Genomic DNA, 12,947 nt, shown 5'->3' on the forward strand with positions numbered 1-12,947 from the left:
AGGGCGATGGGAGCGTTGAGCACCGGGTGAGCCAGCAGCGTTGCGTCGGCGAGGGCCCGCTTCGCGCTCGTGAATGCCGCGTCCATGGCCGCGGACCAGACGATGTCATGCTTGGCCGGCTTGCCCCGGAGGGCTTTGTAAAGGGGCCGCATGAGCTGAGCAGCGTGGGGCACAAATCGGTGATAAAAAATCACCATGCCGAGGAACTCTTGCAGGGCCTTGATGGAGCGGGGACGTGGGAACTTGGTGATGGCCTCGACCTTGGTCGGCAGCGGCACGGCCCCGGTCTTGGTGATGCGGTGGCCCAAAAAGTAAACGGTCGTCGTGCCGAAGTGGCATTTGGCCGGGTTGACAATTAAGCCGTGCTCGCTGAGGCGTCCGAACAGCGTTCGGAGGTGGAGGAGGTGCTCGGCCCGGGATGTGCTGGCGACGAGGATGTCGTCCAGATAGACGAAAAGAAATGGCAGGTCGCACAGCACGCCGTCCATCAAGCGTTGGAATGCCTGGGCCGCGTTCTTGAGGCCAAACGGCAGCCTCAAAAATTCGACAGGCCGAACGGCGTGATGACGGCCGTTTTTGGGACGTCGGCCGGCCTGACAGGTACCTGGTGGTATCCCCGTATCAGGTCAATTTTTGAAAAAATAACCCGTCCCGCCAAACGGCCGGAAAAGTCTTGGATGTGTGGGATCGGATACCTGTCAGGGGTGGTAGCGTCATTGAGGCAGCGGTAGTCGCCACAGGGGCGCCATCCGCCCCCCGGCTTTGGCACGATGTGCAGTGGTGAGGCCCACGCACTATCGGAGCACCGCACGATGCCGAGGCGCTCCAACGCGTCGAACTCGGCTTTGGCCACGGCGAGTTTGGCCGGGTCGAGGCGGCGGGCGCTGGCGTAGACCGGCGGGCCCGTAGTGGGTATGTGGTGCTCGATCCCATGTCGCAGTGCGACGGCCGAAAACGTCGGCCATGTGAGGGCCGGGAATTCCTCGAGCAGGAGAGCGAACTCGTTCGCCGCCGGGAGTGCGCATGCTAGTTCGGTCGGCGCGGAGCTGCTCATCGTACATGCCAGGGAGCTGAAGGTCTCGGCGTTGACAAGGCGACGCCGTTTGACGTCGACCAGCAGCCCGTGCGCGCAGAGGAATTCGGCGCCCAGCAAAGCCATGGGGACGCTTGCGGTCACAAAGGTCCACTGAAAGTGCTGGCTGCTGAAGCAGAGGGTGACGTTGCGCGGGCCGAAGGTGCGTATGGCCGATCCATTAGCAGCGACCAAGGAGGGGCCGCAAACGGCGTTCTGCCTGTCCTGCTCGGAGGCGGGTATGACGCTCAGTTGGGCGCTGGTGTCACAAAGGAAACGCTGCCCGGACGCTTTGTCCTTAATAAACAGCATGTTGCCCGAGTGGCCGGCGCTCATGGCTGGTAATGAACGCCGGCCCGGCCGTTTCCCAACTTGCCGAAAGTGCACGGGGGTCGGCATGTCCGAGCCTTGTGTCCGAACCTGGCGTGGTAATGACACCATGCCTGGTCAGGTGGAGGCCCCGGCTGAGCCTTGTGTCCGAACCTGGCGTGGTAATGACACCATGCCTGGTCAGGTGGAGGCCCCGGCCGTTGTGTTGGAAGCGGTCGGCGCGGCGTGGCGGCCACCAGTTGCACCGGCAGTTCGGCCTCCAACCGCGCAGGGCGCTCGGGCGTCATGGGCGTCGCCTCGGACGATGGCGGGCTCCAGGTAGCCGCTCCGATGTGCTGGCCTGCCGAGGAGATCTTGTCGGCTTCCCTGGCGAGGGTGCGGGGATCCGTGATCGACGTGCCTGCCAGGGCGAGGCATACCTGGTTAGGCAGCTGGCGGAGGAACAGCTCTCGGAACAGAAAATCCAGAGAGTGCTCACCGAGCAACGAGAGCATGTAGTCCATTCGCTCGGACGGGCGCGTGTCGCCGGGCTCGGGCAGGTCGAGCAGGCGTCGTGCGCGTTCCGCCGGTGAGAGGGCGAAAGCGTCGAGGAGGAGCGTCTTGATCGCGCCATACTTGTCAGCGGCTGGCGGGCGCTCGAGGAGGCTCGGGGCGCGGGCCGCGGTGGCGGAGCCGAGCGCTGCTACCACATGGTGGAAGCGGGTGTCGTCGGCGGTGATGCCTCGCAGGGCGAACTGGGAGTCCACCTGGGCGAACCAAACAGCCGCGTGAGCCTCCCAGAAGGTAGGCAGTTTAAGAGCAACTGCCGTGTCCATGTTCGGGGTCACCAATGTAGGAGCTATGCTCCAACGCGAGTCGGAAGGATTGACGCGACCAAAGACGGAAATTCGTCCGAGTTGCTTTATTGCACGTATCAAACTCGGGTACTCTGAAAAGCCCGTTTATCAGGCAGCAATATATATACACATTATGCCGGAGCGTTTGCCCGGGAAAAGCGAGACCGGGCATGCCCGGGCGTCAAGGGCGAGTCCTGGAAAGGCGAGAGCGGGCATGCCCGGGCGTCCGGGGTGAGCCCTGGAAAGGCGAGAGCGGGCATGCCCGGGCGTCCTGGGTGAGCCCTGGAAAGGCGAGAGCGGGCATGCCTGGGCATCCTGGGCGAGCCCTGGAAAGGCGAGAGTGGGCATGCCCGGGTGTCCTGGGCGAGCCCTGGAAAGGCGAGAGCGGGCATGCCTGGGCGTCCTGGGCGAGCCCTGGAAAGGCGAGAGCGGGCATGCCCGGGCGTCCTGGGTGAGCCCTGGAAAGGCGAGAGCGGGCATGCCTGGGCGTCCTGGGCAAGCCCTGGAAAGACGAGTCTGGGCATGCCCGGGAAAGACGAGACCGGGCGTACCCAGGAGGCTCGGGCGAGCCCGGGATCAGCGAGTCCGGGCATGCCTGGGAGAGGCGCGTCTGGGCCTGTCCGGGCGGCCTGGACGAGCCCGGCATGGTGATTGCTCCCTGGCCGCGTCCTTGGTAGGTGCAAGGCGATTGTGTACACCCAGCGGTAACCGCTACAATCTACACAATGTATTTACTTCTGATAACATGTGAATACATGTACATGCACAGCCACACACACATACACACATACACACACACACACACACACACACACACACACACACACGTACACCCATACACAAAGAAACACACATACATACACGCACGTACACACGTACACCCACACACATATATATATATACACACACACACACACACACACACACACACACATATATACATATATATATATATATATATATATATATATATATATATATATATATATATATACAGTATATATATATATATATATATATATATGAAGAGCAGGGCCCTTGCTTGAGACGGACGAAGTGACGGGCAAGACACAAACTCGTCCGAGAAGATGTTTATTGTAAAAACCAACTCGGGAACTCTGAAAAGCCCGTTTATCGGGCTGCATATATATCACAACCAGAAAGCACAACCGAAACCGAAAGCCACGCCTCTCAGGCGAGGCGCGCTTTGGTGGTCGCGTGACTGACAGGTGCAAAGGATTATAACCAAACGCGTGGCACGCTTTGGTGGTCACGTGACCGGCCACTCCGGCGCCTTGGTTTGCCCGCCGGTTACGTCACCGGCTGGAGCAAGGAGATTCTGTTGCTGGTCTCGCTTGGGGGACCCATGGGTCGCTACACACGCCCCCCCAGAATGGACTTGATCCAGGAAGGTCAACCTGAGGGGGGTCTGGATGACCCGACCGAAACGACCCCTGGCCAGTCGCGAGGGGGTCCGGTGTGGTGGCGGGCGGTCGGACGGGGGGTGCAGTGGACGGGGGGCAGCCGCGCCGCGGTGGGAGAGCCAGCTGTGGCGGCTGGCCGACGTCCATGTGGGCCGGCTTGAGGCGGTCCAGCGAAATTCGGTCTGCCCGGCCGCCGATGTTGATGATGAAGGACTTGTTGTCCCATCGTAGGACCCGGAAGGGTCCGTCGTATGGTGGCCGGAGCGGCCCCCGGTGCGCGTCGTGGCGCACAAAGACGTACTCCGCCGTGTGGAGTGCTGGGGGGACGTAGGATTGGGGGTCGCCATGGCGGGATGTGGGCACCGGGGCGAAACGTCGTGCGGCCTCCTGGAAGTCCGTGCGCTGGCGCGCGGCGGACCAGGGGCTGGTGGCGTCGGGAATGAACTCACCCGGTACGCGGAGGGCCTGGCCGTACACCAGCTCGGCGGTGGACGCCTGGAGGTCCTCTTTGGGAGCCGTGCGGAGGCCCAAAATGACCCACGGGAGCCGGTCATCCCAGCCGTCATCCTGGAGGCCGGCCATGAGTGCGGCCTTCATGGAGCGGTGGAACCGCTCGCACAACCCGTTGGCCTGGGGGTGGTAGGCCGTGGTGCGGTGCAGGGTAACGCCCAACGTGCGGGCGACCGCGCCCCATAGTTCGGACGTGAACTGTGGGCCGCGGTCCGACGAGATGTCCGCTGGTGCGCCGAAACGCGCGACCCAGGTGGCGATGAACGCCTGGGCCACGTCGGCGGTGGTGGAGGAGGCGAGGGGCACGGCCTCCGGCCACCTGGTGGTCCTGTCCACCATGGTAAGCAGGTGGGTGAACCCATGCAATGGGGGAAGGGTACCCACCAGGTCCACGTGGACGTGGTCGAACCGTCGCTCGGGCACGGTGAAGGGAGCCAGCGGAGCCTGGGTATGACGGTGGACCTTGGCCCGCTGGCAGGGTGTGCAGGCGTTGGCCCAGTCGTGGATGTCCCGTCGCATCCCATGCCAGATGAAACGCGTCGCCACCAGCCTCTGGGACGCCTTCCGGCCCGGGTGAGAGAGAGGGCGTGGAGCGAAGTAAAAATGCGACGCCACCAGGTGACCGGCACAACGGGGCGAGGTCGGCCTTGGGAGATGTCGCACAGCAGGACCGTGTCTGCGAAGGGGACGTCAGCCAAGCGGAGGCCCGTGTCCGCCACCGGGAGTGCCTGCACTATGCCGTCGGTGGCCTGGTCCGTTGCCATTAGGGCGAAATCGACGCCGAGGTGGACGGTGTTGGCGCCGGCTCGAGAAAGGCAGTCGGCCACGGCGTTGTCCTTCCCGGCGACGTGCCGGATGTCCGTGGTGTACTCCAACACAGCGGAGAGGTGGCGCTGCTGGCGGGCCGACCACGGCTCCGTGACCTTGGCCATGGCGAAAACCAACGGCTTGTGGTCAACAAAAGCCGTGAACGGGCGGCCCTCCAGGAGGTGGCGAAAATGGCGGACGGCCAGGTACAGCCCGAGGAGCTCGCGGTCGAAGGTGCTGTACTTCAACTCGTTGGGCAGGAGTTGCCGGCTGAAGAACGCGAGCGGCTGCCAGGCCCCGTTTACCCATTGTTCATGGACCACGCCAACGGCGTAGTCGGAGGCGTCCGTGGTGAGAGCGATGGGAGCCTGGGGTACCGGGTGAGCCAGCAGCGTGGCGTTGGCGAGGGCCCATTTTGCGCCGGTAAAAGCAGCGTCCATGTCCGTGGACCAGACAATGTCGCGTTTCGCCGGCTGGCCGCAGAGGGCAGTGTACAAGGGCCGCATGAGTTGCGCAGCTCGTGGCACGAAGCGGTGATAAAAGTTCACCATCCCGAGGAACTCCTGCAGCGCCTTGACGGAGAGGGGGCGCGGGAAAGCGGCGATGGCCTCGACTTTGGCTGGTAGCGGCACGGCGCCGGTCCGGGTGATGCGGTGGCCCAAAAAGTCGATCGTCGCCGCACCAAAGTGACATTTGGCCGGGTTGACGATCAATCCATGCTCACTGAGGCGGCCGAACAGCGTCCGGAGGTGGAGGAGGTGCTCGGCTCTGGAAGTGCTGGCGACGAGGATGTCATCCAGGTAGGTGTAGAGGAACGGCAAGTCGCGCAGCACGCCGTCCATCAGGCGCTGGAACGCCTGTGCCGCGTTTTTGAGGCCGAAGGGCATCCGGAGGAATTCAAAGAGGCCGAAAGGTGTAATAACGGCCGTCTTCGGGATGTCGGCCGGGCGGACGGGCACCTAGTGGTACCCCCGAATCAGGTCCACTTTTGAAAAAATGGTCCGCCCCGCCAACCGGGCGGAAAAATCCTAGATGTGCGGGACGGGGTACCTGTCGGGGGTAGTCGCGTCGTTAAGGCGGCGGTAGTCGCCGCATGGCCGCCATCCGCCCCGCCCCCCCCTCCCCCGGCTTCGGGACGATGTGCAGCGGCAAGGCCCAGGCGCTGTCGGAGCACCGCACGATGCCGAGGCGCTCCAGCGCGGCGAACTCGGCCTTGGCGACGGCGAGTATGGCAGGATCGAGACGGCGAGCCCGGGCGTACACCGGCGGGCCCATAGTGGGGATGTGATGCTCGATGCCGTGGCGCACCGTGATGGCCGAAAACGTCGGTCGCGTGAGGGCTGGGAACTCCACGAGGAGACGTGCGAAGTCTTCTGCCAATGGGAGGACGCAGGAAAACTCGGTGGGTGCGGAACAGCTCAAAGCGCATGCCAGGGAGCTGAAAGTTTTGGCGTTGATGAGCGACAGCGTTTCACGTCGACCAGCAGCACGTGGGTGCACAGAAAATCGGCCCCGAGCAAAGCCATGGGGACGTCCGCCGTCACGAACTCCCAGTGAAAGAGCTGGCTGCCGAAGCGGAGGGCGACGGTGCGTGGGCCGAAGGTGCGGATGGCGGAGCCGTTAGCCGCGATTAAGGAGGGGCCGCAAACGGCGGCCCGCCTGTCCTCTGCCAAAGCGGGAATGATGCTCAGCTGGGCGCCGGTGTCGCAGAGAAAGCGCCGCCCCGACGCTTGGTCCGCGATGAATAGCAGGTTTCCGGAACGGCCAGCGTTCATTGCTGGTAGGGAATGCCGGCCCGCCCGTTTCCCGACTTGCCGAACATGCACGGGGGTCGGCATGATCGGGCCTGCCGCCCGAACCTGGCATGGAAATAACACCAGGCCGGGTCCGGCTGGGGCTCTGGTCGACGCGTCGGGACCGGGCGACGTGGCGTCGCCGCTGCCAGTCGCGCCGGCCCGGCGGCCTCCGGGAAGGAAACTGCGTCGCGGGTGCCGGGCGGGTGGGCGGGAGGGCTCCTGGCCGCCACCCCGACGAGCTGACTCGCCGCTCCGGCGAGCTGGCTTGCCGAATCGATCTTGTCGGCCTCCTTGGCGAGGTCGCGGGGGTTCACGATGGTCGTGCCTGCCAGGGTGACCCGTACCTGGGCCGGGAGCTGGCGAAGAAAAAGCTCCCAAAACAGGAAATCCGAGGGGTGCTCGCCGAGCAAAGCGAGCATGTAGTCCATGCGTTCGGACGGGCGCGTATCGCCGAGCTCAGGAAGGCCGAGCAGGCGTCGTGCACGCTCTGCCGGAAAGAGGGCGAAAGCGACCAGAAGAAGTGCCTTGATGGCGTCGTACTTGCCGTCAGCGGGCGGGTTCTGGAGGAAGCTCAGGCAGCGGGCGGCGGTCGCGGAGCCAAGCGCGGCGACCACATAATTGTATCGCGTGGCGTCCTCCGTTATGCTACGCAGGGCGAACTGGGAGTCCGCCTGCGCGAACCAGACGGCTGCATGTGCTTCCCAGAAGGTGGGAAATTTGAGGGACACTGCGGTGTCCATCGCGTGTCGTAAATTCGGGGTCACCAGTGAAGAGCAGGGCCCTTGCTTGAGACGGACGAAGTGACGGGCAAGACACAAACTCGTCCGAGAAGATGTTTATTGTAAAAACCAACTCGGGAACTCTGAAAAGCCCATTTATCGGGCTGCATATATATCACAACCAGAAAGCACACCGAAACCGAAAGCCACGCCTCTCAGGCGAGGCGCGGTTTGGTGGTCACGTGACCGACAGGTGCAAAGGATTATAACTGCACGCGCGGCACGCTTTGGTGGTCACGTGACCGGTCACCCCGGCGCCGTGGTTTGCCCGCCGGTTACGTCACCGGCTGGAGCAAGGAGATTCTGTTGCTGGTCTCGCTTGGGGGACCCATGGGTCGCTACATATATATATATATAAATATATATATATATATATATATATATATATATATATAATCGGGAGATTAAATCAGACGCGGAGGTAGCTTCAGGACGTCGATCTTTAATTTGACAAGCTTTCGACCAACAACGGTCTCCTTCTTAGTCGTCCCCAAGTTCAACGGATATATATATATATATATATATATATATACATATATATATATATATATATATATATATATATATATATATATATATATATATATATATATATATATATATATACATATATATATATATATATATATATATATATATATATATATATATATATATATATATATATATATATATATATATATATATATATTGTTACGGACGCGGTTAAAGATGTTATATTTGCCGAGCAGAGGCTCCGCGACCGAACAGTTATTCCCTGACTAAAACCCGATTCAACCCAAACGTTGGCCGTATCGCGCCACCACTATTCAATCGGGAAAAGACTAAGATGACGAATGCAAAGAGGAAAAGGAATAAGACGAGAAAAGGGTTGAAAATACTACAAAATTTATTTTCTATTTACAGGCTCAAAATAACCAAGGAGAAGGAAAGATAATAAAATAATATACAGAACCTTTTTAGAGACACAGGGAAAATACTAGCTTATCTAACAGGCTTAACTTATTCCCAGGGACAAGACAAAAGACAGACTACGAACACACTTACACGGGGAATGATGATAGGGATGGCAGGTGGATGGCTGGCGGGATAGGGAGGTCCAACTGGTCCTGCAGCACGATCGGCTCGTTGGGCAGCCGCCGTTCCTTCACGGCCCTGCTCCAAACTGCCGTCCAGGCCCACGCTGCTGTGGCTGCAGTTTCGGTGGCTCGAGCTGCTGTAAATGCAGTTTCGGTGGCTCGAGCTGCAGCTCAGCTCTGACGACCCAGCTCTTGTCTCCTCCCTCCTCGTCTCAACTCTGGACTTCTCTCTTTGGGGAACGCCCCGCCGCGGGTTATATAGGCCCCGCCCCTCAACCTTTGCGAACCTCCCCCAAACGTTCTCTCTCCGCCCTCTCAAGCCAAACCCCTTGTTCATGGTTGGTCGAGTGGGGCTGGCTCACTCCACCCCTCTCTGACGAGGTGGGGACCCGCCTTTCTTCCCCAACCCTGCCTCGTGGCCAATGGTGATTGAAGAGAAAACCGCCCAAAATGCAGTTGGCCATTGGAATGAAATGAAAGGGGATCTACTCTTATTTCAATTGGTACAATGGAGTATTTAAGTTAATGGGAGACACAGCCTTACCCTAAGACACATAATAAGATATAAGCTATCGAACAGGGGTATTCTATGATTGGCTGACGTGGATGCTTTATGGACTAATTACCGAGACGCCCTTTTTACCTTTACACAACTCCGGAGGCAGGAGGCGCAGAATAAACAATAATAATAATAAAGCACACAATAAAAAAAACACAATCCTCATATCCGCAACACTGCACCCTCCTCCTCTTAGGCACGTCCCGGGCCTACAACTTTAATTTAGTGTGACACGTAGGTGTAGTTCCCTCTACTTTTAACCTGACCCTGAGTGCGACAGTTTTAAGACATAAATAAATGTGTCCCGCTGCTCCATTGCACCCTGCGTAACAGACTTACGCCCACAGTTAACCGAATTGCGGATTGGTCTTCAAACTATACATTGACGGTGGGGAGCATTATTTACAGTGATGCTATTTTATTTACAAAACTCAACCCAGGACCTGTAATTGTTCTTTCTGGGGGGGAGACAGTCTGCTCTGCATCAATGCACCATGAAAGCACCTATAACGCACCAACACACCCTCAAGCACCAATCGGTGCAGTCACCACAGTTCATCAGTGTTCAATAAAAATAACATCAACAACCCCTAACCCTGCAGGTGGTCTCTTGCTCTTCGGCTCCCTCTGCTGGCTATTATTATCTCTTCCAGTTGTTGTCATTTTCTTTGCTTTTCTTACTGGTGGCCTATTTGAACCGAAAAATGCACCCAATGTGTCCTTTTTATTTATTTATGGCCCACCAGGCTGACTACGTGTGGTTCACCTGTGGGGCATTGGTGCCCTGTGATCAAGGTCCGCCAGCAAGATTTCGGGCCCTCATGGCCGGTTCCAGCAGAGGGGCCATGCCCCAACCCATGGGGTCCATAAGTGGTGCTCAGCCACAGACATGTGGTCCATAATGTGGTGCATCGATGCAGACAGCTGGTTCTGAGAGTTCCGGGCGCACAATGGCCGACTCACGCACGCTCCCCTCAGCGCCCAATGGCGCACAGGTCATGTGGGAGACAAAAGGGGGAAGACAAATGAGCGAGGGGTAAGGTCACAAGGGTACACATCAATAAGGCAATGCAAGGCGAAATGCGTACGGAGGGCGAAGTGAGAAAGCTCGTCCCTACCGTACGTCACCCCCCTGTCACCTACACTACCCTTGCCCTTACCCCATATGTACAAAATCTACTCCTTTACAAATTCGTCGCTAATGTCTCGTCTTCCCATATTTCCCTTCTACACCAAATTCGTCTCCACAATCCCTCTATCCAAAATTTGCCATCACCAATTCATCATCAACCCTCATAAGGAGGGAGAGATGGAACATAAGCACAATGTCACACCCACGTCATGATGCGTCTCACAATCCAAACATCTGCACCATAAAAAATAATCAAAACATGGCATGGTGTGGAGTACCTGTCACCTCAGGTGAGTGGATGCAGATGGTGCGAGGAGACTCCAATCCTAACTATCCTCTAAATGACTTTAACACACGTTACACTACCCGGGGTCTTTCCCTGCCAATCCATTGGCCATCTTACACTATGGGTTCTAAAAACCAATTCCCATTGACCAAACTGTGGTGCTTCTCAATTTGGGCTCTCACTCCCCCGATTCATCTCCCGGTGCCCTTGCACAATTTCTGGGCTGTGACGTGTAGCTCTCCCAGCATGTCTACCCACCTGCACACCTCCACCACTGTAGTTGCCAGCCGAGCTTACCTAGCTCCTCACCCTAACCTAACTAACTGGGGAAGGCCCCTCCTGGCTCTGTCACCCCTCGGTGCCCTCTGGCACTGGGCTACCCGGGTCCGTCCTCCGGATCCACGGGCCCCATCCACAACTACCGGCTCCCAGAGCCCACCTGCGGCCTCACCTGGCCGACATCCTCACAGTGGTGGAGTGCCCAAACCAACTACACACACTAACAGGCTACACGCCCAGCCATTTCCACAACACTAATGCACCCATCCAAACATCATTCTTCCACTCGCACCACAGATGCCAATATCCAACCACAATTTACCTATACCCTCTACCTAACACTTACACTACCCGCCCCAGGTATCCGTGATGGGGGTCCACTCTTCCCCCATTCACACCTTCGCACCATCCACTCCACTCCATATTTTCCACCATACTCACTCCACGACCATCCATTCCAAGACTCCATATATTCCACACTCCATGTATTCCACACAACCATTTTCCATACACCTGTTGGTGCACACCTGTGCACTCACACCTGGTGCCACCTGCACCCTCCTTCCTTCCTGGACCATTTGGTCAACACAATACCCATCACCTTCACTCAAACACTGCTCCATACACCTGTTCAGTTGCACACCTGTGCAATCACACTACAACTCACAATCACAATCAGTTACTCATACCCTGCTCAATACACTTGAATACACCTCCAACACTCACACGGCATCATCTGAACTACCTGTTGCCCTGCTAATTTAGTGCTCCCCGTCTTCCCTTTAAACTAAGCACATACCACGTCATTATCATCCACACTAATCTACCTGCGTCCCCACTACAGGTATCCTTGTCACTAACTAATCTTAACGTTACCTAATGCCATCTTCGCTAGATCCCTACACACGATATATCCTAACCCACCCGGGCTAGTTTTCACTGCCATCAACCCCATAAGCTAGTGCTCCTTTGCCCCCCCCCCCCCCCTTTCTGTGAGGGATGACAGAGTTGCCATCCCACCACATCGCGGAGGTCCCACTATCAATTTTGCTCGTCCAAATTCCAACCAATCAAAAATTTTCTATTTACTGCCAATTCTATTCTAATCATCAAATTTTGCCTTTTTCTAATTTTGGGTCCAAAACACTAACCTCATCACCCGTCTACTTATTAGATCCTCTCGGTGCGCCAATTCACGTCTACAGCCCGGCTTCGTAAAGCCGAGCAATGACTGTGGGTTGTTTGGTGGCGGCGGCTGGATGCGTCCCGCATTCGGTGCAGGGACGGCGGCTTACCCGGGCCGAGATCCCACGCACCACCTCGGCACGGAGCCATCCAATGTCCCGATCTCGACCGGCCGGAACGCTTCGACAAAAAGGGGTCGCCATGACGACCCTTCCTATCGGCCTGCCCGCTCCGCTTAGTGGAGCACGGGCGCCGTTCCAAACGCAGCCCAGCGTGGATCACGTACGGCGGTCCTTTCGAACCCGCCGTGGTTCGGATCCCCGCTGGTCCTCGCGGCACGCGAAGCTGCCCGACGCGCACCGAGGGCCCGATTCGGCTACAAGTCGCTCTAACCGCTAACCCGGTTACCGTCGATGCCTCACCTGCATGCTTACACCCCGCAGCCCGTTCCTTGCTCACACATCCAGCCGTCTCCCTGCTCTTGGTCATTGCACCTTCTCTTACACACCCAGGTACACTCATTCCACTCACAGACTTGGTCACACACCTGACCACCGAACACCTTTGCACCCACTCATTGTTCGCACACCTCACCAACACACCTCTTCGCGCCCCCTCCTCGGTCACCTCCTCCGTGACAATCATAGGTGTGTTCTCACTGGCACACCCAACCACGTGCCTCACTACTAATTCCAGCGTGCATTCCCATACACGCTCTACCATTCCATGTGTGCATCCTTCCATTCCAGGTGTACATCCTCGCTCACCTGTCACAACCAACTCACGCTCCGGGTCACTCTCACTACTTTCACCTCCACTCTTGTCAGCGCACTCACCCTTACTCTCGACAGCGCACTCTTTCCTCATGCACCT

Source organism: Myxine glutinosa, chromosome 1 (genome assembly GCF_964187855.1).
Source record: "Myxine glutinosa chromosome 1, kmMyxGlut1.1, whole genome shotgun sequence".
NCBI lineage: Eukaryota > Metazoa > Chordata > Myxini > Myxiniformes > Myxinidae > Myxine > Myxine glutinosa.